The following is a 25,806-nucleotide window of genomic DNA, read 5'->3' as shown; positions in this document are numbered from 1 at the left end:
GTGCACACACATGCATTCTGGTCGGGAGCCTCTTTTCTCTGCTCTCCACCTCCTTTTATGCTTCGTCCCTGTAACAAATACACACATTAATTGACAGCAGGTGGAATGACTTAGCAAAAAAACAGTCAGTTCTTGATGTTGTTGTGTTAGAAGCAGGAAAAATGGTCAAGTGTAAGGATCTGAATGACTTTGACAAGGGCCAAATTGTGATAGCGAGATGACTGGGTCTGAGGAAGCGTGAAGACTAGCCCATATAGTCCAATCCCACAGAAGAGCTGCTGTAGCACAAACTGCTGAAAAACTTAATGCTGGGTAAAACAGAAAGGTATCACCATTAAGTTTTTCAGCAGTTTGTGCTACAGTAGCTCTTCTGTGGGATTGGACCATATGGGCTAGTCTCTGTACCCCATGTGAATCAATGAGCCTTCGACACCTATGATCCTGTCACTGGTTCACCAGTTGTCCTTCCTTGGACCACTTTTGGTAGGTATTAACCACTGCATACTGGGAACATCCCACAAGATGTGCAATTTTGGAGATGCTCAGACCCAGTCATCTCGCCATCACAATTTGGCCCTTGTCAAAGTTGCTCAGATCCTTACCCATTTTTCCTGCTCAACTTCAAACACATCAACTTCAAGAACTGACTGTTCTCTTGCTGCCTAATATATCCCACCCATTGACAGGTGCCACTGAAATGAGATAATCAATGTTGCTTACTTCATCTGTCAGTGATCATAATGTTATGGCTCATTGGTCTATATGATTCAGAGGCTGTTAATGTAGGCTATACATATAATGTTTCCTGATATGCTAAGGATAAGGATTGGTGCATGTATTATTATTTTATCATTAAAAAAGCATTAAGAAATAAAGATGTTTTTGAGTAGTGAAGTAATGTCTGCTGTTAAGGCCTTGAGTCTCTGTGTGTGTGTGTGTGTGTGTGTGTGTGTGTGTGTGTGTGTGTGTGTGTGTGTGTGCGTGCATGCATGTATGTGTGCATGCAGTGAATCATCAGAGATGAATCATCAGAGATGTTATAATAGATATAACTATTTTAACACACTTAAAATCAGCAGCAAACATTTAAAAATAGTATCTAATGTAGCATCAGCGAGAATTGTTACTACTGCAGTCGGTATCCAATGACTCATCTTTCAAGAATACTGCTGAGTTGGAAATGAGTTATTAGGAACAGTAAAAGTTCTTGTGTAACTTATTGGTCAAGTTTACTACAGGTTGCCTGGTCTTACCCTTTATAGTACAGTCTCATCTCATCTCATTATCTCTAGCCGCCCTATCCTTCTACAGGGTCGCAGGCAAGCTGGAGCCTATCCCAGCTGACTACGGGCGAAAGGCAGGGTACACCCTGGACAAGTCGCCAGGTCATCACAGGGCTGACACATAGACACAGACAACCATTCACACTCACATTCACACCTGCGGTCAATTTAGAGTCACCAGTTAACCTAACCTGCATGTCTTTGGACTGTGGGGGAAACCGGAGCACCCGAAGGAAACCCACGCGGACACGGGGAGAATATGCAAACTCCGCACAGAAAGGCCCTTGCCGGCCCCGGGGCTCGAACCCAGGACCTTCTTGCTGTGAGGCGACAGCGCTAACCACTACACCACCATGCCGCCTATAGTACAGTATATGTTGTATTTTAATACAATACAGAAAGAATGTAACGTTATATGTCACATGACTCTGAATGAACATTACATAAGAAGTGCCATATGAGCGAATCGCCACCAAACATCTTCTCAGACTTCTAAAGCCGTACACAACTCACAGTTCTACATGACCTACCCTGGACTGGATTTTACTTAGCAGTATCACCTCCAGTGTATATGAGGTTTTTATGGCACACCAAATGGTACACTCAATTCTTATTTTTCCATCTTTCCCCCACTTCTATGTGAGGACAATGTGGATAGGTTGGACCCAACAGTGACAGGTTAGTGGTGCTGGGGCTCAAACCCCAACCCTCTGATCAGTGACCCAGAGCCTTAACACATTTGTACATAAAGCTCCGATGATTCTGATAATGTACTCAATATGCTTCACTATCCCTGTACAGGTTTATTTTGTTCACAGAGAAACCAGTGGCAAAAGTATGTGAACCTCTAGGATTAGCAGTTAATTTGAAGGTGAAACTAACTGTTAGGTGTTTTCAATCAATGGGATGACAATCAGGTGTGAGTGGGCAGCCTGTTTTATTTAAAGAACAGGGATCTATCTTCACAACACGTTTGTGGAAGTGTATCATGGCACAAACAAAGGAGATTTTAGTGGACCTTAGAAAAAGCGTTGTTGATGCTCATCAGGCTGGAAAAGGTTACAAAACCATCTCTAAAGAGTTTGAACTCCACCAATCCACAGTCATACAGATTGTGTACAAATGGAGGAAATTCAAGACCATTGTTACCCTCCCCAGGAGTGGTTGACCAACAAAGATCACTCCAAGATCAAGGCGTGTAATAGTCGGCGAGGTCACAAAGGATCCCAGGGTAACTTCGAAGCAACTGAAGGCCTCTCTCACATTGGTTAATGTTAATGTTCATGAGTCCACCATCAGGAGAACACTGAACAACAATGGTGTGCATGGCAGGGTTGCAAGGAGAAAGCCACTACTCTCCAAAAAGAACATTGCTGCTCAGCTGCAGTTTGCTAAAGATCACATGGACAAGCCAGAAGGCTATTGGAAAAATGTTTGGTGGGGATGAGACCAAAATAAAACTTTTTGGTTTAAATGAGAAGCCTTATGTTTGGAGAAAGGAAAACACTGCATTCCAGCATAAGAACCTTATCCCATCTGTGAAACATGGTAGTGGTAGTATCATGGTTTGTGTCTGTTTTGTTGCATCTGGGCCAGGATGGCTGGCCGTCATTGATGGAACAATGAATTCTGAATTATACCAGCAAATTCTAAAGGAAAATGTCAGGACATCTGTCCATGAAGAGAAGGTGGGTCATGCAGCAAGACAACGATCCTAAGCAAACAAGTTGTTCTACCAAAGAATGGTTAAAGAAGAATAAGGTTAATGTTTTGGAATGGCCAAGTCAAAGTCCTGACCTTAATCCAATCAAAATGTTGTGGAAGGACCTGAAGCCAGCAGTTCATGTGAGGAAACCCACCAACATCCCAGAGTTGAAGCTGTTCTGTATGGATGAATGGGACAAAATTCCTCCAAGCTGGTGTGCAGGACTGATCAACAGTTACCGGAAACGTTTAGCTGCAGTTATTGCTGCACAAGGGGGTCACATCAGATACTGAAAGCAAAGGTTCACATACTTTTGCCACTCACAGATATGTAATATTGGATCATTTTCCTCAATAAATAAATGACCAAGTATAATATTTTTGTCGCATTTGTTTAACTGGGTTCTCTTTATCTACTTTTAGGACTTGTGTGAAAATCTGCTGATGTTTTAGGTCATATTTATGCAGAAATATAGAAAATTCTAAAGAGTTCACAAACTTTCAAGCACACACACACACACACACACACACACACACACACACACACACACACAAATGCATATATGGTTTTCCACAAATACAGGTCCAAGCTTTAACTTTAAATCTAAGTTTCATTTTGCAATCCTATATGAATTCCTATTATTTTAGGTTTCTGAGTCTGACAGTATCAGTTCTGGTATTGATTTGTGAAAATATATGTAAATACATTGTATAATTACATATACATATACTGTCATTAGTCATTTTCCCATATTTAATAGATTGTAGTAGCTACATGTAAAGAGTTACTCATACTGGTACTTACACCAGAAAGCCTCAGTAATATAAAATGTAATTTTTCATGCTCTCATACTGTTGCTGCATGGATTAGTTGGTCCAACAACAATAACAACAACAACAACAACAAAAATCCTGGTGGAAAGCAACAGTATTTAGATAAATATGTGTGAAATAGAGAAGCACCGTTTGTCCAAATTAGTGTAAGCTTCAATTAGCTGCCTCACAAACTAAAAAGGAAGTAGAGGCAGCTCCGTGCATAACAGTTTACAGAATCAATTGAGAGTGTGGATGTGAATACAGAATGTGTGTGTGTATGTTTATGCTCTAACGCACATTGAGACTGTTCATTTGCCACTCATGGCTGCATTGATTAGAAGTGTGCTGTGCTGGTATTCCTCGGCTGCCACTTGAGCTGTGGGCTGATTGAAAAAGAAAAAAAAAATCCACACACACAAAGCAGAGCTGTGAAAGCTCAATCACTAGCAGCACCCTTGGCCTGTGCATCTCCCAGAGCATCACTGCTATAATCAGGCGCTGATTAGCCGACTCGGGGCCTTTCTCCAGCCTGCTGCCGGGGTTAATTTGTTCGTCAGACAATGTCGCACAAGGCTACCGAAAGACGAATCAGAACGTGCATGGGGCGATATTGCACAGATAAAGCAGACTTGTCAATCAGTCAGGATTCATTGGGAAGGGGCATCGTCACAGAGCACAGGTCTCCTTCTCTTTTTCTCATTCTTTCTCTCTATTCAATCTGCCTGACATTCACTCTAAATTTGGCAAAGGAAACCATATCTGAACAGAACTTTTACATTTTAAAAGTACTGTTTAAAGGATGCAAAGGAAAAGTATTCCTCCTCTATATCACAGGACTTTATTTTGTCTTCTTTCCTTTATTGTTTGCCTAAATTTTGTCTTCCTAATATTCATAGAATGTAATAAGTGGTCAACATATAAAACTAATCCATATTTAAATTAACCCTTTCTGACACAAGGAAAAATGCTATGGAACTTCATGTGTACAATTGTACACATTATGTCCAAAGGGGTTAAAAAAAAAGTCACAGTTAGGTCCCTCCCACTCAACTAATGATGTAACAGCATTTTACTTGCTGTTTAAAAGTGGACATATTTTGGTATCTGAAGAAAAAAATAACAGAAATTAAAGTATATTAAAATAAAATAAAGGTGATTTACCATAATAAGGTAATTTCTTATAATTTAGTGACAGTCATGTTTTATGTCATACTAGAGTGCATATGATGGAAATTGTCTTCATCCTTCAGTTTTGAAGTTATACTGTATATATTTATCATTTGAACCTCCAGGAATTCATTTCTGAATGAACATTTCATTCTCTGAGTAGGTTAGGTGATTTTTTTTTTTTAATTTTGGTACAGTAATCTTTGAACCAGTTTAAGAGGTTAAAATATCCATGAACATGTCATTTTAAAGTACTTAAAATACTCAAATGTAGAATAATAAACTGTTCATGACGTCCAAAATCTCTCTCACTCTACAACTATACCATCATTAAAAATGCAATATTCGCAAATATTCTTGTTTCAGTACCAAAAGTTCTGGTTTCCATCCTTAACAATTTAGCATTTTCATTCAAATCTTGACATTTGAATGAACTTGTAACATGGCTATAATTTATAGCTATAGAGTGGACAATAGCAGAATGTTTTAACATGATATGAACCACAGAAGGTGAAAATTGTGTCCTTTTTCTGGGCTTTAGTCAACATTTATTTTTGTTGTCAAATTCTATTTAGTTAATTTAGTTTACTTATTACACTCATCTTTTACCATGTCATCTTCACACAAGAATATCAGTGAGCGCTCTCCACCAGGGGTTTTCCAATGTCAGAGACCCCTTTATCTGTGAAGTAATTTCCTCCTCCCATATATGTATGTATGTAAGTACACACACACACCATGATTCATCTTTTTAAATATTAGGCCTGTTGTTAACGTCAAGTCAAGTTTATTTGTATAGCGCTTTTAACAATATACATTGTTGCAAAGCACCTTTACAGAAAATTAAAGACTTTAAACATGAACTAATTTTATCCCTAATTCAGCCGCAATGAGCAAGCCTGTGGCAACGTGATCATGTTTGTAATAATGTTCTGGATATTTATTATCCCTAGTAATTGAGCAGAAGCAGAAAGCAGAAGAGAGGGAAGAAAAGGGGGATACAGGCGAAGCTAAAAGCTAACCCTCACAAACTGGCGGTCCTAAGTCTTTTTCTCGCTAATTCCTGGTCGCTAAACAACAAAGTGGATGAGCTACGACTGCGGATCACGTCACACAGTCTGAACCACTGTGTGATGATAATTACGGAGACTTGGCTTGACCAAAACATCCCAGATACTGCTATCGAGTTAGCGGGCCATGCTATCTTCAGAGTGGACAGGACCATTCACTCCGGTAAGAGTAGAGGAGGAGGACTTTGTATTTATTTAAACAACAGCTGGTGCACAAATGTTACAGTTAAAGACAATTACTGCTTGCCAGACATAGAGTATCTAATGCTGCTGTGTAGACCTTTCTACTTGCTGAGGGAGTTTACATCAGCCATCATAACAGCTGTGTATGTGCCGCCACAAGCTAATGCTAGGCTAGCTATAGAGAAGTTATACCACTCCATTAGCCAGCATCTGTTGACACAACCAGACAGTATTGCTATAGTGGCAGGAGACTTTAATCATGCCAACTTGAGGTCAGTTCTGCCCAAATTCCACAAGTATGTAAACTTCCCAACAAGAGAAAAGAACATTTTAGATCTAGTCTACTGCAACATATCAGATGCTTTCAAAGCCAGCCCTCTGCCACACCTGAGACTCTCAGATCATCTCTCTCTGTCTCTGATTCCATCATACAAACCACTCAGCTGCAGACAGAAACCATCCATAAAGACAGTCAAAGTATGGACTAAGAAAGCCACCTCAGCCCTGCAGGACTGTTTTGAAGATACAGACTGGGGAGTTTTTGCTGAGGAGGCAGACCTGGAGAGACACACAACAGCTGTCCTCTCGTACATTAACTTCTGTGCTGAGAGTGTGACTGAGACAAAAACTTCCCCAATCATAAACTGTGGCTCAACAGTAAGGTTCGGGCCCTGCTCAAAACATGTGACTCTGTGTTTAAATCTGGGGATCTGCAGGCCTACAAAACAGCATGGAGAAAGCTGAAGAGGGGCATCAGAGAGGCCAAGTGCAGGTACAAGCAGCGCATAGAGGAACACTAACAGCAGTGACTCCAAAGGTATGTGACAGGGGATAAAAACTCTGACTGGCTACAAGAACAGCAACATACTCACAAACTCCACAGACTGCACTCTGCTGGACATACTGAACCACTTCTTTTCTCACTTTGATCAACAAAACAGGGAGGCCAACATCCACCCAGCACTACCAGGGAAGGATGACCCCATACAGCTGCATCAACACCAGGTCAGATCCACCCTGTGGAGAGTCAATGTGAGGAAAGCAGCTGGTCCAGATGGAGTCACTGGCAGGATCCTCAGAGATTGTGCAGACCAGCTAGCAGAGGTATTTACAACCATCTTCAACCGATCACTACAACAGTCCACAGTCCCCACTTGCTTGAAATCAGCTACCATCATCCCAATACCGAAGGAAAGCACAGTGAACTGCCTCAATGACCATCACCCAGTTGCCCTAACCCCCATCATCACTAAATGTTTCAAGATACTCATCGTCTCTCACATCAAAATGGCCATCCCTGCTGACCTCGACCAACATCAGTACGCTTACAGAGCAAACAGGTTGACAGAGGATGCAATCATCACAGCTCTCCACACAGCTCTCACACACTTGGATCAGAAAAACACCTACATGAGAATGCTGTTCGTGGATTTTAGCTCCACCTTTAATACAGTTATTCCCCACAGGCTAGTTCAAAAACTGAGTGACCTGGGCTTAGGCAGTTCACTGTGCACTTGGATATTGGATTTCTTAAGTAACAGACCACAGAATGTCAAGATTAGACTTTACACATCATCCACTCTCATCTTGAGCACAGGCACACCACAGGGGTGTGTACTCAGCCCCCTCCTCTACTCCCTCTTCACCCATGACTGTTTCCCCATCCACATCAGTAACACCATTGTCAAATTTGCTGATGATACCACAATAGTGGGAATGATAAATAACAACAACGAGACAGCCTAAAGGGAGGAGGTTCAGCACTTGACAAAATGGTGTTCAAGTGGAGCTAAAACCTGGACTTAAACATTTCAAAAACTAAGGAAATCATAGTGGACTTTAGGAGATTGACGCACACTGAACACTCTGCCCTCTGCATGCACCATGAGGAGGTGGAGAGGGTGGAGACCTTCAAGTTCCTTGGCATCCACATCTCAGCTGATCTCACTTGGACCACAAACATCTCTCACCAGGTGGGGAAAACCCAACAGAGGCTTTACTTCCTTGGGAAGTTAAAGCAAGCTCACCTCCTTCACCACCTGTTGATCAACTTTTATCAATCTGCAATAGAGAGTCTCCTGACCTACTGTTATACGGTGTGGTTTTCCAGCTGCAACCGTGGAGGACAGGAAGGACCTGCAGTGGGTGGTGAGGGTGGCAGAGCGCATAATTGATACACCATTACCTCCCCTCAAAGACATTTACACTGACTGACTACAAAAGAAGGCCAACTGGATTTTAAAGTACCATACCCACCTGGATATCATCTGTTCTCCCTACTGCCCTCTGGAAGGAGATACAGACTCATCAGAGCTGCATCAAACAGACTAAAAAACAGCTTCTACCCTCAAGCTGTCGGATGCGCAACTCCACCTCCCCTGCCCCAACTCCACCAGTGAAGTCCAACAAACACCCTTCCCCAAGGAAAATGCCTATTTATTGCTTTTACTGTATGTCTATTTATTGTGTTTCTTTTTGTGTTATTTTGTTCTTATGTGTCTATTTTATTCCTTTTTCCTTGCATTATGCACTGCCAGTACCGAGAGCTGTTAAACTGTGTTTTGTTATTTCAAAAACAATGACAATAAAGTTCAATCTATAAAGTTCTATCTAATTGAGGTTTGGATGAAGACCAGTTCATCTCTTCTCATTATCTCTAGCCACTTTATCCTTCTACAGGGTCGCAGGCAAGCTGGAGCCTATCCCAGCTGACTATGGGCGAAAGGCGGGGTACACCCTGGACAAGTCGCCAGGTCATCACAGGGCTGACACATAGACACAGACAACCATTCACACTCACATTCACACCTACGGTCAATTTAGAGTCACCAGTTAACCTAACCTGCATGTCTTTGGAGTGTGGGGGAAACCGGAGCACCCAGGGGAAACCCACGCGGACACGGGGAGAACATGCAAACTCCACACAGAAAGGCCCTCGCCTGCCCTGGGGCTCGAACCCAGGATCTTCTTGCTGTGAGGCGACAGCGCTAACCACTACACCACCGTGCCGCCAAGACCAGTTCAAATCAAGTGATTTGTAAAACAAACTATAATATCTATAAGAACTTAATAAAATATACAGTGGTGCTTGAAAGTTTGTGAACCATTAGAATTTTCTATATTTCTGCATAAATATGATATAAACCATCATCAGATTTTCACACAAGTCCTAAAAGTAGATAAAGAGAACCCAGTTAAACAAATGCGACAAAAATATTATACTTGGTCATTTATTTATTGAGGAAAATGATCCAATATTACATATCTGTGAGTGGCAAAAGTATGTGAACCTTTGCTTTCAGTATCTGGTGTGACCCCCTTATGCAGCAATAACTGCAACTAAACATTTCCGGTAACTGTTGATCAGTCCTGCACACTGGCTTGGAGGAATTTTAGCCCATTCCTCCATACAGAACAGCTTCAACTCTGGGATGTTGGTGGTTTCCTCACATGAACTGCTCGCTTCAGGTCCTTCCACAACATTTCCATTGGATTAAGGTCAGGACTTTGACTTGGCCATTCCAAAACATTAACTTTATTCTTCTTTAACCATTCTTTGGTAGAACGACTTGTGTGCTTAGGGTCGTTGTCTTGCTGCATGACCCACTTTCTCTTGAGATTCAGTTCATCGACAGATGTCCTGACATTTTCCTTTAGAATTTGCTGGTATAATTCAGAATTCATTGTTCCATCGATGATGACAAGCCGTCCTAGCCCAGATGCAGCAAAACAGGCCCAAACCATGATATTACCACCACCATGTTTCACAGATGGGATGAGGCTCTTATGCTGGAATGCAGTGTTTTCCTTTCTCCAAACATAATGCTTCTCATTTAAACCAAAAAGTTCTATTTTGGTCTCATCCATCCACAAAACATTTTTCCAATAGCCTTCTGGCTTGTCCACATGATCTTTAGCAAACTGCAGATGAGCAGCAATGTTCTTTTTGGAGAGCAGTGGCTTTCTCCTTGCAACCCTGCCATGCACACCATTGTTGTTCAGTGTTCTCCTGATGGTGGACTAATGGACATTAACATTAGCCAATGTGAGAGAGGCCTTCAGTTGCTTAGAAGTTACCCTGGGATCCTTTGTGTCATCGCCGACTATTACACACCTTGCTCTTGGAGTGATCTTTGTTGGTCGACCACTCCTGGGGAGGGTAACAATGGTCTTGAATTTCCTCCATTTGTACACAATCTGTCTGACTGTGGATTGGTGGAGTCCAAACTCTTTAGAGATGGTTTTGTAACCTTTTCCAGCCTGATGAGCATAAACAACGCTTTTTCTGAGGTCATCAGAAATCTGCTTTGTTCGTGCCATGGTATACTTCCACATCTTTGTTGTGAAGATCAGACTTTGATAGATCCCTGTTCTTTAAATAAAACAGGCTGCCCACTCACACCTGATTGTCATCCCATTGACTGAAAACACCTGACTCTAATTTCACCTTCAAATTAACTGCTAATCCTAGAGGTTCAGATACTTTTGCCACTCACAGATATGTAATATTGGATAATTTTCCTCAATAAATAAATAAATAAATAAATAACCAAGTATAATATTTTTTGTCTCATTTGTTTAACTGAGTTCTCTTTATCTACTTTTAGGACTTGTGTGAAAGTCTGGTCATGTTTTAGATCATATTTATACAAAAATATAGAAAATTCTAAAGGGTTTGCAAACTTTCAAGCACCACTGTACATAATATGTTTAATAGTTGCTTGTGATGCCCATGACTGTAACAATTATGAAATTACAGACCCCCTGGCTGTGTTCCATGGACCCCTAGGAGTCCTCAGACACCACTGTGGGTCACTGCTGTACAATATCTACAGTGCATAGTACTGTACAAAATCTAAAATGCATAGTACATAAACAAATGCATAGTTTTTTTATTGACTTATCTGTCTTGTAGAGATTTGCTTATCTTTTTACTTGAATGTTTATCTTGTGCAGATCTGACTTTTTTTTCCCCTTTCTTCCCCTCAATACTGTTTGTATGAATACACCGACTGGATTGTGTGCTTCAATTTCACTGTACTGTATGGTGCAGTGACAATAAAGGAATCTTGAATCTACTGCATATTATTGGCTAAAAAGTAAAAGGACTTGATCACACACACACACACACACACACACACACACACACACACACACACACACACACACACAATGTTAGCATTGTTAGAATATTTTAAGAAAATTAACATGTTCATTGTGCTTGAAGAAGGTGAGGTTCATATAGAAGCCAGGAAGAACAGATGAAAACTTTGATCCTCTGGCTGTAATATTGTCACCTAATTCTGGGATAAACCTACTAGTCACCATTTAGTTTAGTTACAAAGTCAGAATATAGTCACTTGTGCACTTGCTTGGATTCAAGACTTCACTTCCCAGAATTTACAGCAGCCTTTAAATATGGCCACCACAGACTAATGCCACTTTTCCACTACAAACGCGGCTGAGTCGGGCTGAGCCGTGCCGTGCTGAGTCGAGCTGAGCGGGGCTGTTGGAGTTGCATTTCGACTACAACCGCGCTGAACCGTGCTGGCTGGAAGTGGGTGGACACATTGGGTGGAGTTAGCGAAAGTGGGTGGACGTCACGTGATGTCGTTAAGCAGCGCAAACAGTGACATCAGTGATCTTTTAAGCGGTAGTCTCACGACCCGAATAGTAAACAATAAACATGGAGGACATGGAGTCGTTAGTGTTGCTGGTCTTGGTGCTGTGGCTTGTTGTCACCGACAACGCGAACAGATACTGGCAAGAGCGTATAGATGAGGCGAGGCGCATAAGGCTTCAGAAATTCTCGTAATTCGTAATTCTTCTCCTTCCGGGTTTGCGGTGTTTACAGATCCCAGCGCGCTCGCGGGGCGTGTGTGGGCATGTGAGGACACTCCTCCTCACCAATCAGTGCACAGGGGAGTGTCTGCTCACGCCCCCAACCTCACTCAGCTCGCTTTGGCTCGCTTCAGCCCCACTCCAAAACGGTGCGAGTTTTAGGGGCTAAGCAGGGCTGAAGCGAGCTGAGTCGTGCTGGTTTTTGGCAGTCGAAACGCGAGCCGTGTCGGGCTGAAGTGAGCTGAAGCGAGCTGAAGTGAGCTGAAAAAGGGTAGTGGAAAAGGGCCATATAACACCCATCCTACACCTCACCGCTCACAGTCTCCTGAGTTCTAAAATCACACACACACCTGTACACAATCACCACAGCTCACTACTTAAGGACTTCAGTTCTCACAGTTCCTTATGAAGCACACGCTCGCTTCCTTGTGTTCTGACTTTACCAATTCTTTGTTACTGCACTGCTGAGTCTGGTTTTTGACTTTGCTCTTGGATATTACCTTTAACCTGGTTATGCCTTGCCTGACCATTACCTCACGAGTTGGATCTGTTTACCAGTGTGCTCTGAATAGAACACCCTTTTCTGTTTTTACAGCTGTTTGTTACCTGCATTCCTGACAGACTAGTTTGGGGAGAATTTCTGGATTGAGGCCTTGGTGAAATGCAGCTTTGAGGACAGGCTCATTCCAGCCATTTTCTCCTGCAAGTGTGTGAAATTCAAGAGCATACTCAGCAACTCATCGTCTTTTCCCTTCTTTGGTGGCGAGTAGTTATTTACCGGACCTCCAACCCTTCAGGACTGTGATTAAGAACTCGGCAAAAGAACTTGAACTGCTTGTAGTAGGACGTGGGTTCTCCACCCTTCTCCCAGACACCGGTCACCCACTTGAGTGCTTTACTGGTGAGAACACTTTAAAAAAAAAAAACCTGGCTCAACTTAAAATGAAGGCAACAATTTGCATGGATCTTTTAAGTAACTCAACCATTGAATAAATCCCATGAGACTCTTACTTAGACTAACTCAATTACTTTACTATAACTTTGTCCTCTAGAAGCTTAATCAAGGTCAACCAACTAAATTTTAATGAAAAAAATATTGGAGATATTAAGTGGTCAAATTACTTTAAGCCATTCTAAGTCCATTCTATTTAAATGTCTATGCAAATTGTTACATTATTCTTTTTTTAGTAACTTATTTTACTTAAGTCAGGATAGATTACACAAATTCCAGTTATGATCAAGTTATTGTAAATAGTTATAGCTAGTTTAATACCCAATACAGGTTAGGTAAAAATTGTTGAACTTGTTGTATATCGCTCTGAATAAGAGCATCTGCTAAATGCCTGTAATGCAATACCAATGCCAACTTAGGTCAATGATTTTTAAAACAATTTTTCCTACCATCCATACACAAACTTGCACAGTACCAAAAATACTTGAACAATAAACAAGTCCACACCCAAGTGAGTTTCAACCAAAACTGAGTGTTGGTGGGAGCTCTGAATTAACACTTTATTTAAAGGCAACTTCCTGGTAAAGTACTACACTCAGTGCGTTTACATGCACATAGAGAAAATCGAATTTCTGCCGTAGCTCGACTGAAATCGAAGTTCTAAATGCCATGGAAACACCTTAGCTCGGCTGAAATCGAACCGAACTGGATTTCTCGTAATCGAGCTACGCGACCTAGATTATGCGATTGTAGCCGAGCTACTTAGTGCATGTAAACCCTATCGAGCTATGTAGTCGAGCTACTTACTTCAGCACTGCCCCTTCCGGAAGTGACGAGTGACGAGACCACAAGCGGGAAACACAACAGCCTCGGTCGGCATGACAACAGTAGTAGTAGCGAGCAGTAGTAGTAGCAACCATCTTCTCTCTCTCGATGTTGCTGTCCTCGTCGTAGTTCTTCTTGTGAACACAGAACTGATAACTTTGTTTATACTCTTGAATAGCTCTTCATGACGACAACCGGAAGTGTACCAACACAATGGGGCGTGTAGCGCCACCTGTGGCTCGGATGCACAATGTACCTCACACAATAGCTCGATTTCCTTGTGTGCATGTAGGATTGAATTTCTCTGGCACCCCTGCTGGGACCCTTAGCTCGATTACCGACAGTAGCTCGATTTGGATGTGCATGTAAACACACTGACTGAATGTTGAATACAATAGAAAAAATGTGAAAAGCAATGCATAAAATGAAGTATTGCTTGTGCTGGAAAAACAAACAAAAAAACAAAAACACCAATGGCTACATGTATTCTCCCCAGAGAATATAGAGGCATGTTTTCCAGGTAGGCCATCTGCACAGGGGAGGGCTTCAAAATGAATTTCGTTCTAACATCTTGGGGGATACTTTTAATACTATTTCACACATCTTAAAGTTATAAAGAACACTATAATAGAAGTCCACAAAATATTTCCTGCAGTTTTCTGAGATATACGACTTTTAACTTGACAAAAATGCTCAAAAATGGACATTTTAGCATCTAAGCACGACTTTGACCAGAAATAACTAAGAGAATACTTAACATAGTTGTACATTGATAATATTTATTCACCACAATGAAATGTCTCCATATATAGAATTTACAAAATTTTTATATATAATATCTAAATATTTACAGAATAAACATGATTGCAAAATATGAAAAATCTGATATGACAAGGGTCACCATATACTGATACTAAAGGTCATTATCTCAAGGAATTACTGAAGATAAACATGATATCGCAGAAGTTCCTTAGTATTAATTAACAAAAGTATTTCAGACAGTTTTTTTCCATAAATCTTTGGGAATTTTGTCATATAAACTACAGTATACTATAGCCAAGACTATGCATGCATATAGTAGATTGAATAACATAAGTAAAATATTACATTTTATACTGCACAAACATCGAATATATTTTCTTCAAATTAATTGCAATACTGATATACTGCCTGAGAATTCACAATAATATTGATATAAATAGCCTGAGAAACAACAGTGTTGGCATTCCATACCAGGAGGAATGATTATTCCATGTCGGTATAATCACTGTCTGAATCAGACTCAAAATCATCACATACCGTATATCTGACGGATTTGTACACTTATTGCATTGAGAGAGATCAGTACAGGGAAGTTTTGATGACCTGCAAGAACAACGATTAGCAGAGCTCTGCCCGCATTTACACGCACAATGAATGAGCTGAAGGACAGCTGTACGTGCTAGATAATTTGTCATCCAGCAAATGGAGATCTCATTGTTCAAGAAAGAGTGGTTGCTATTTCCTGTAGATTAAGAACTCTAACTTTGTTTATGTTTTACTATTAGAAAGTATAAATTAAAATCAATGGCTTGTAGATTAGGGTGACCAGATGTCCCCGTTTTCTGGGGACAGTCCCCGTTTTTATCCATGACCGACAGACCCGAAAAAAAAACACCGAAAAAAATCCAGATCGAAACATCTACCAGATTTCAGCAGATGCCTCGCATATTGTTTTGTGGTTCACTTTAAGACAGGCTCAGGCCGATAGCAGAGATGTTCTAGAACACTAGCACGGCTTTTTTGGGGGGGGGCACCTGGCAAAAAAAGAAAAAAGTTTTAGTATTGCAGATACTGAGATATCCCCACTGTTTTTAATTTAATTAATACGGTTTTAAAAATATATATAAACAAAATACATTATGTGGGATTGAGCTGAAGAGCTTATGGTATAAATTTATATTTAATAGTAGGTCCTGGGTTAAGGTTTTTCTCTTGTGACCCAAATGCAGTGAAAAGCAAGCTGGGCAAGTCCTGTTGGATTTTAACAGGGTGCCAGAACTTCGTGCATTGACATAACAACATATTCACGGACTGCACTGTAGACTACACATAAAGGGTGTGTGCCATCCTTTTACTGTATGTTTATGGTATCGTTAACATGCATGTTCACAAGCCAAAATGATAAGGTGCTGCAGCAGGCTGACTGCACACACACACACACACACACACACACACACACACACACACACACACACACACACACATGTCGGCTGGCTGGCTGCTGCTTGTATTCATTAATAAGGTATCCCTGTATTCACTATACCCTGTGTATGTACGTGGTACATGTGCCGTTTGGGGTGAGCCTCACTTTGATTTTTACGACAGTGGCTGGATAGGTCTGTGAGAAACGTTGATTTTTGGCAATGGCTCTGAAGAAAATCTACTTGAAATCCAGCGAGTCTTAGGAACTAAGACTCATTATAGGACTTGTTCACATACAACTCACACAATCATTGTATAGTTCTCTCAGTCTGTTAGACTCAGGAGCTCAGACTGCAGTTAATGACTTTGTATTACAGACATGCAACTCTTGCAGTCTTTTGTTTATAGTTATCTCAGTATTAGGCCCACTTTACACGGGGACGGTATAAAACAAAAACGCAAAAGTCCGTTTTCGTTCTCACTTTTTTCCGCATCTACACGACCGTTTTCAAGGAGGAAATCTGCGTCTATACGGTGACGCATAAATGTCTCCGCTATGTCTGCACGCATGCGCAACGTCTTCCGTCTTGTCTGATTTGCACATCTGCGCCGCTGTTCTGTCAAGTTATCCTACCAAGCCTACTACGCATGCGCGAAATCCAGGAGGGTAGGAAAATTCAACAGTAGTTTTGTCCCACCGATCAGCTGGGCTGATAGAAAATCGGTGAGAATTTCATGCATTTGCTGATTTTTATGTTTTGTGCGTATTGGTCGAGTCTTTGGCCGAGTCAAATAATTTGTAATGACTTGTTTTGAATAATAAAACGGTCTGTATGAGAACTTGCTAGGATAACTTTACAGAACACCGGTCCGGCTGAGGTACTGTAGTGCTTGAGGGAGGAGCAGGAGCAAACCGAAACTCTTTTAATCTGCCTTTATTAAGTAACACTCACTCTTATTTCGGTGAAGAAGAGAAAAGGCAGTGTCCATCTCAGCAAAATAAACCCGTTCGGCTGCTAGTTTTGTTTTCAGTCTCGGGTTTATGGTTTCACGAGCGGCTTGAATAGGCGGCGCGCGCGTGCACGCACACGCGTGTGCGCGCGTGCGTGTAACTTGGCGACACCAAACTGAGGAGCTCCAGCTGGGCGGGTGAGCAGGAAAACACATCTACTGCATTAAAACACAGAGCAGCTTGAAGGTCCGTTAGATCGATGTAATTAGACATGCTCTTACTTTTTTACTTACTTTCTTACTTCCTGGGCTGGCATGTACAGTATATGACACATGTATGACGTAAACGCGTACCCGACATGAGCAGATCCGAGCGGAGTTTTGCGTATTGGGTAGTTTAGACGGATACGCAACGGGGGCCGTTTTTAAACTTATCCACTTTGGAAGGCGTTTTCAATTTTATCCGTTTTTCAGCCTCGGAAACGCCGTCCTCGTGTAAACGAAAGGCACTTCTGATAAAATATTTAGTCATTTTTACCCGACAGCGTCCTCGTGTAAACGGGCCCATAAGCTCTGTCTTAAGTGGCCACTTACATTACCTCAGTTTACCTGGGTATATTCACTGTCTTAGATGTACAGTGAATGTCCTGGGCAGGAGCTCAGATTGCAGTTGCTAAACTAGAGCAACAATTATCGACAGTCCATAATTATTGACACCTTTTCAGATTTACTAGTAAAAAACAATTTTACAAAGGTGAGTTTCAGTTACAACAGTTATTATTGGTTAATTAATCAACCGGTAGACCCCCCCCTCGCCTTTTGAGCTTGTTGTCTGATTACACAGCTCATTACCTGAGATGGAATTTTTTTTAGCATGATCATCAATTTGAGGAAAGCCCATACGTTATCATCACAGGTAAGCATGGTGGAAAGATCATGGACATCTCATCTCATCTCATTATCTCTAGCCGCTTTATCCTTCTACAGGGTCGCAGGCAAGCTGGAGCCTATCCCAGCTGACTACGGGTGAAAGGCGGGGTACACCCTGGACAAGTCGCCAGGTCATCACAGGGCTGACACATAGACACAGACAACCATTCACACTCACATTCACACCTACGGTCAATTTAGAGTCACCAGTTAACCTAACCTGCATGTCTTTGGACTGTGGGGGAAAGCGGAGCACCCGGAGGAAACCCACGCGGACACGGGGAGAACATGCAAACTCCGCACAGAAAGGCCCTCGCCGGCCCCGGGGCTCGAACCCAGGACCTTCTTGCTGTGAGGATCATGGACATGTTTTTACTTATCAGATTCACTGATATTTCATGATATCCTTGTCGAAACCTACTTTGTTTCTGACTCTTTCATTTGACAGTTGCCATTTTGCATCTAAACACGCGTTTGAGAAGTCACGTGAGGTGTCGATAATAGTGATCACTTTCACCGGTGTCCACCATTATTGACACCCTGTGGAATTAAGTGACATTTACAACTGTTATGTATCGAGCTTTGTATAATATTGTTGAAGTAGATAAAGTACTTTAAAAAAATAAAAATTATAATTTTTTTCTGATTCATAACAGAATGGAATGCTTATAGAGTATTTGGAATCCTATTGCGATAAATAGAATTAGACCAAAATTAAATTCCTAGCATACAAAAAATTACATGCTTGAAATATTCAGATTTTTCTATTCCATTCAGAAATTTTTTTTTTGCAGTTTGTTGTAAATATCTACCACATATTACAATATCAGACATTTTATATTTTTAGATGTGAATTTAAAATCTCAGTTAAAAAAAAATCCATTGTTCAGAAATACTGAAGTTCCACCAATCTGAATCTAATTGCAACAAATTAGAGCATTGTTTGAATTATTGGTAAACTACAAAATTAGAAATTAATACAAACTACAATGAATGATTAACAAAATGTGATCTACGAAAATACTTAGAAAGTGGGTGGAAAGTAGAACAAAAAGATTTTCTGATGCAGGTTAAACATTATCAGTTCATTTGTTTACAAGCATTAGAATTACCTCTTCATTTACGTAAGCACCGACATCCATATATTTATATGAAACATATTTTGTACTAAATATAAGTCTATGTAAAGCAAATTTTAAATAAAAACAATGTTTTGTTAACTTAATGCCACATACCAATTTTTTTAAAAATAAATAATCATCTGGGTGTCAATAATTGTGGAATGGTGTCGTTAACTGTGGACAAAGGTGTCAATAATTGTGGAACGGTGTCACGTGATCTGATATGCTAAGTAATCAGGAATCAACAAATTTTTTCCCAGTGGAAGTTTTAGTAACTATTCATGCACAATTTAGGTATTGAAAGTCTTTTCTACTTTTGCAATGGCCAAAAGATCATTAAGGTGTCGATAATTGTAGCCGCCGCTCTAGTAATAATTTATTGATATAAGGTGTTGTGTGGTCAGTGTACTACACTGTAGTGTGTCATGTGGTAATGCATTATATGACAATGCAACTTTCATAAATATTACCATATATCAGTTGTAATTATGTTCTACACATACGTATACCTGCAATTCTGACAATATTATTTTCAATGACTAATAAAATGGTTTTGAAAGTTCCTACTTTTAATAAAACATATTTTTGATATGGTAATTTTCTTTAAGAGATTTCATTTACAACATTTCTCTGACAGCTCAAAATACATCTCCAGGTGTTTAAAAACTGCAGGGCTTCCAGGGGCCTCTGGCGGCCCCTGGACCCCCAGCCTTATTGAGTGGACACCCTCCTTCCCACTTTCCTGGATCTACCCCTAGAACACCTCTGGCGATACATTCCATTGTTTTGATTGGTGGAGCTGAGGAACAACTTTTTAGCAGAGCACTAGACTCTTTACCTTACCTAAAGTCATTCATTCAGCTTTGATAGATCGCTTCATCCGCTCCTGGACAGGTGAACCATAGTTTTTTTCTTGTAGGCCTAAGTGACATTGTTTGTCATCTGTTATTTAGCCTTTAAATGTGTAAGCTACAGTTTGTGACGTTGTATATGACATAACGTTGCTTGTCACTCTGGATTGAGATGTAGCGGTTTATTAACAGACCTAATAAACTGCAGCCTACTGTGGCCAATCCTAGCAGGAGAAAGCTCAGTGCAGTGCCAGTCAGTTAGCTGAAGTTGTTGATAGATGTAGCGTTGCTGTAACAGAAATCCAGCTGAGGTAAAATTGTAACAGTTCAACAGCATAAGCTAATTTACACACAAATTGGTGTGTTATCCCACAGAGTAGCTGGCTATGTAAAGCTGTAGGCTTATGGTAATGTTACCAAAGTGTCATTAATAAGGCTACTCATTTAGGCTAAGTCATCAATTCAGCTATGTCTACAATTTAGGCTATGGGAGATCAGGAATCCTTTGTATCCTCAATAATAATCTCATCTCATCTCATTATCTCTAGCCGCTTTATCCTTCTACAGGGTCGCAGGCAAGCTGGAGCCTATCCCAGCTGACTACGGGCGAAAGGCGGGGTACACCCTGGACAAGTCGCCAGGTCATCACAGGGCTGACACATAGACACAGACAACCATTCACACTCACATTCACACCTATGGTCAATTTAGAGTCACCAGTTAACCTAACCTGCATGTCTTTGGACTGTGGGGGAAACCGGAGCACCCGGAGGAAACCCACGCGGACACGGGGAGAACATGCAAACTCCACACAGAAAGGCCCTCGCCGGCCCCGGGGCTCGAACCCAGGACCTTCTTGCTGTGAGGCGACAGCGCTAACCACTACACCACCGTGCCGCCCTCAATAATAATAATAATAATAATAAAAGTTACCATACCTTGAAATTGCTTGGATTGAAGTAAACTGTTTTTATTTGAATTGCGTTGTGTGTTTTGTATATTTTTAAATACACTGTCCATTCAGTGGAGGCTCCTGAATTTTTTTTCAGGGGGGGCAGTTTTCCCCCGTTATGTCTACATGGACCGTAAATGTCCACAGGACTGAAGTAAATTGACCTAGGCAGCAAATCAATTGGCCGAACTTGTTTTTGCCTGGTAAATTCAAATATCAATATAGACAATATCTCTCCTCTCCACTAGGTGGCAACACTAAACAAGTTAAAGGTGGCAAACTAAGGTAGACTAGTAAACTAGACCCACCCGCCTAGCGGCCAAAAATATTTTTGCCTACGAGTGGCAAATATTCACATTTAGTCTGGCTTGCCAGGCTAAAACTAAGGAAGATTCATTGTGAAGCCTTCAAAGCAAAACATTTGGCATCACAATCAATTAATATTACATTACTCATTTATTTTCTCATATTATTCCAGTATTCTATAATAAGTAGACACAAATTCTTAATTATAAACATATTCTAATTTCTTCAATTCTAAAGAATGCAATTAAAGTGGCAGGATATAAACCAAAAGTGTTTAAGTTTTGAAAAAGATGATGAAAAGCATAACCATCAAACAAACATGTGCAGCTTAATTATGTGTTTTTTTTAATATGGAATTGCACCATTTTAACAACAAATAATTCTAAATAAATTCTGCAGTTTTTTTCCCCAAGAATTCCTCCAGAAAGCCATGCCTTAAAAGGAAATTTAAAGTATTACAAGCATGTCAATGAACACAAAAGGCTTTAGTTATTTAGCTATATACACACAAGGTTACACAAGGTTTTGTAGTCAGTGCAACTTGGCTTAACAAGTTGGAAAAAAGGTAAGGTGCTGCTGGCTCCAATGAACACATATACTGTACAATATATAAAAACTGAAAATATGCTTAATTTACACCAAGTCAGAGAGAACTTGAGGCTACTGAAATATTCCAAGCATGGCAATGTTAAACTGCCATTGGTAAAACAAAAACATGGCAATGTTAAACTGCCATTGGTAAAACACACACACACAAAAACAACTTTTGCCTAGTAAATTCAAATATCAGATATCACTGTACCGTCTGCTGTGCTACTTCCAGGGTGGAAGAGAACGCAAGGGTAGCAAAAAAGAGCATTGACTACATCACAGCCAGCTAGCCAAGTTTTCCGGTGGTACCAGTTCTTGTTAAAACCTCTTGAGCAGGTCTTCTCCCCCTTCGTAGACACTTGCTTGATGTTTAAATTCGGTCTAGGAGGTCCTAGCTGTTTGATTGCTGTTTTCTCCTCATTGGTACGACAACTAAAGGGAACTTCTTTCAGAGACGCTATCGTATTGTTGCACTCAACACTCGCCGCCATCTTCATAGAATGTTCACACATTTCCCGCGCAAGTTGCGTTTTCCAGCCCAAAATTATGTTCAAAACCCGCCAAAATGCACTTAAAACCAATCTGGCAACACGCGCGGCGCAACAGGCGTATGACATAAGCACGCTGCTTGTGCGAGCACATAAAACCTAATAGAAAATGCATTGGGAGCATGATTTTCGAAAAAAACGTACGTACCATTAGTGTCAATGGGAGATTTTGGGGCAAATCTGAACCTGACAGAAATCGCCCCAAAAGGGCGTGGCTACACCAGGCGTGACCTTAGCCTGATTGGACAATGACATTACTGTTGGTAGTAGGAGTAGATAAAAAAAAAAAATCTCCCTCCCTGTTTGGGAGTGCGTCGCCCAAATCGCCCCTATTAATGAGCCGCCAGTGTGTCCATTACTAGTGCCGTATGTGGTAATTAATTTACTATGCTAGAAACACCTCATGGATGCACTGGGACGCATCCTCAGTGATGTATCCTGGGGTCCTCGGGTGTTTCGGGTCTCGCAACATCATACACCCTCACCCAGGCGACCCAGCCGGGGTTGATCAAGCCCTGACTTGCATCCCAGTAGCAGTCCATGGATCACCCCTTTTAATCCAAAGCCACTGTGTGGCTTTCTCTGTGGCTTCACTTGCGGATGCAATGGCCCTCTTCTTAGCTGCTCCTACAATGCCCAAGCGACTCAGGACTTTGCGGAGGGAGCGCCCTGCAAAACCCCTACAGCCGACTTCTATGGGCTCATAGAAGGTTCTCCAACCTCTCTCCCTGCACTCCTCCACCAGCTCCTGGTACTTGGCTCTTTTCCTCTCATTGGCCTCCTCAAGATGCTCTTCCCAGGGAACTGTTAGTTCCAGAATGATGAGGTGTTTTGAAGCCTCAGATGTTATCACCATGTCTGGACAGAGAGTTGTTGCTGCCACATATTGGGGAAACCTCAGCTGCTTTCCCAGGTCGGCCTGCAGCTGCCAGTCATTTGTCATGTGGAGGAGGCCTGTTGTTATATGTTGGCATGCTCTGGGTTTCTCTCCAGCTTTTATGAAGGAGACTGCCTTCTTTGGGGCATGATGGTGCTTGCAGGAGCTGATGGCAGAGGTTAAGCTTTCAGCAACTGCCTTAAGCACCTGGTCATGGTGCCACTGGTAGCGGCCATCAGCCAGGGCCTTTGGGCAGCAGCTGAGAATATGTTCTAAGGAGCCTCTACCAGAGCACAGAAGGCAGGAGGGTGTCTCACTCTTTCCCCAGACATGGAGGTTCGCTGGGCTAGGCAGGGCATCATAGACAGCTTGCACTAGGAAACGGACCCGATGGAAGTCTGCCTGCAAGATGTTTGTCCAGGTGATCCTGCACTGTAGTGCGCTCTCCCACCTTGTCCATGCTCCCTGTTGCCGGAGTCCCACCGCCCTGCTCACATGCTCTTCCTCCACGCCTGCTCAGACCTCCTCCTGGATCAGGTGGTGTCTCTCCTTACCGCGGGTCTGGCTGATCAGGGTCTTTGGGTAGTAACCCAGGCCTGCTCTTCCTGTTGCCATGGTGCCTACCAGTGCCTTCTGTCTTAGGCGAGACTCTGCCACCTCCACTGCTCTCCCAGCCTTCCACTTCCTTCCTGTCCTCACCTCGATGCCAGCTGCTGACACCTTGCAGTCCCTTGAGTCCCTGTATTGTATTTAAAAGGCTTCCCTGGTGCGTACCACCATGAACTCCTTGGTGAGGCCACTGAAAGGAAGCTGCAGAGTGTTACTCACCCCATACAGTGCTGCACTGGTGAGACTGCATGGGAGGCCTAGCCACTTTCGAAGAAAGCCACTGATCTTCCTTTCTAGGGACTCAACTGCTGTCATTGGGACTGCATAGATTAGCATGGGCCAGAGGATTCGTGGCAAGATAGAATGCTGATAGATCCAGGCTTTAAATCTACCAGGCAAACCAGACTTGTCAACCTTGGTGAGCCAGGTTCCAAGTTCCATGCTGGACTTCTGGATGGCAGCTGAGTCTTTCAGGCTGGAGTTGAAGAGTTTCCCCAAACTCTTGACAGGTTGCTCTGTGATGGTTGGAATGACAGTTCCTGAGATGGAAAACCGGAACTTGTCAATCACTTTCCCGTTCTTCAGCACCATCGATCTTGACTTGGAGGGCTTAAAACTCATCCTTGCCCAGGTAATGAGTCTCTCGAGCCCTTGTAGGATCCACCTGCACCCTGGGACCGATGTTGTAGTGACGGTCAGGTCATCCATGTAGGCCCTTATCGGGGGCTGCTGTACACCTGACTTAGTCAGGGGCCCTCTGCATTCCACCTCGGCTGACTTGACCACCATGTTCATGGCTAGCGCGAAAAGGATAACAGAGATGGTACAACCTGTTATTATTCCTTTCCCAATGCGATGCCAGTCTGATGTTTCTGACCCAGAAGTGACCCTCATCCTGAAATTGTTGTAGTAATCCAAGATGAGGTCCTTGATCTTAATGGGAACATGATGGAGGTGCAACGCAAGCTCGACCAGCTTATGCGGTATGGACCCATAGGCGTTGGTCAGGTCCAACCACAAGACCACTAGGTCACCTCTGTTCTCGTGAGCCTCTCTAATCAGCTGTGTGATGACTCCAGTATGCTCCAGACAGCCAGGTATTCCAGGGATCCCTCCCTTCTGCACTGATGGGTCGATGTAGTTGTTCTTGAGGAGAAACTCTGTCAGTCTCTGAGAGACGATGCTGAAAAACACCTTCCCTTCAACACTCAGGAGTGAGATGGTCCGAAACTGGTTGATGTTTTTCGAGTTCTCCTCTTTGGGGATCCATACTCCCTCAGCACACCTCCACTGGTCAGCGACTTTTCCCCTTCTCCAAATCACCTTCAGGATCTTCCACAGGTGCCGTAAAAGCTCTGGACAGTGCTTGTAAACCAGATAGGGAATACCACTGGGGCCTGGAGCAGATGCTGAGCGGGCTGCCTTGATGATATCCTCGACCTCTTTCAGGCTTGGCTCCTTCAGGTTGAACTCTGTTGTTGGGGGGGCGGGGCTGATGAGAGATTTGTTGGGTTCCAGGTCTTGTTCTTTCAGAGGATCGCACACTGTGTCCTGGAGGAAGCGATTCACTTGCTCTATCGAGCACTCAAGCCGGCCACTGCGCTTGTCCCCAAGCAGTTGTTTTGTAAAGCCAAAGGGATTGGCAATGAACGCAGCTCGCTTCCTTGCTCTCTCTCTTCCCCGTCTCCGGTGCCACTCTGCTCTGCGAAGGGTCATCAGCTTCTTCCACGGGATGTTTTTCAGCTCTGTTAAAGGTTGCTTCTCCTCATCAGCAGCAGTCTTGTACTGCTTCTTCAGAGTGCGAAGCTCCTGGGGCAGGCGATGTATCCTAGTGGCCCTGCGGTTCATTGTGTAGGAGGTGGGCTTAGATCTTCCTTTCTCTACCTGCCCAAATCTCTCTGAGGCATAGCTGAAGATGATGGTGGTCATCGATTGGAGTCGACTGTCAACATCTCCTTTGGCTGTAGCTTGGATGATGTTGGATACATCCTGGTCAAACGCCAACCACTCATTCCGCTTGCTGGCTGGGGGCCACTTAATCCGCT

At 42.3% G+C, this 25,806-nt stretch overlaps 1 protein-coding gene and 1 pseudogene across 2 annotated transcripts in view; one reads left to right on the top strand and one right to left on the bottom strand.

The window, feature by feature from the left end:
* The first annotated feature begins 12,741 nt into the window (after positions 1–12,741).
* Positions 12,742–25,806, top strand: part of tmem63a (transmembrane protein 63A) — a 178,794-nt gene continuing 165,729 nt past the window's right edge. For both annotated transcript variants that reach the window (XM_060902816.1, XM_060902817.1), the window contains exon 1: positions 12,742–12,965. The gene's annotated coding sequence lies outside the window, so the exon portion shown is untranslated. The remainder of the gene's footprint in view (positions 12,966–25,806) is intronic.
* LOC132870043 (uncharacterized) lies at positions 22,747–25,705 on the bottom strand (annotated as a pseudogene).

The sequence above is a fragment of the Neoarius graeffei genome, chromosome 21 (genome assembly GCF_027579695.1).
Source record: "Neoarius graeffei isolate fNeoGra1 chromosome 21, fNeoGra1.pri, whole genome shotgun sequence".
Taxonomy (NCBI): domain Eukaryota; kingdom Metazoa; phylum Chordata; class Actinopteri; order Siluriformes; family Ariidae; genus Neoarius; species Neoarius graeffei.
This window is presented reverse-complemented; position numbering and strand designations above follow the sequence as displayed.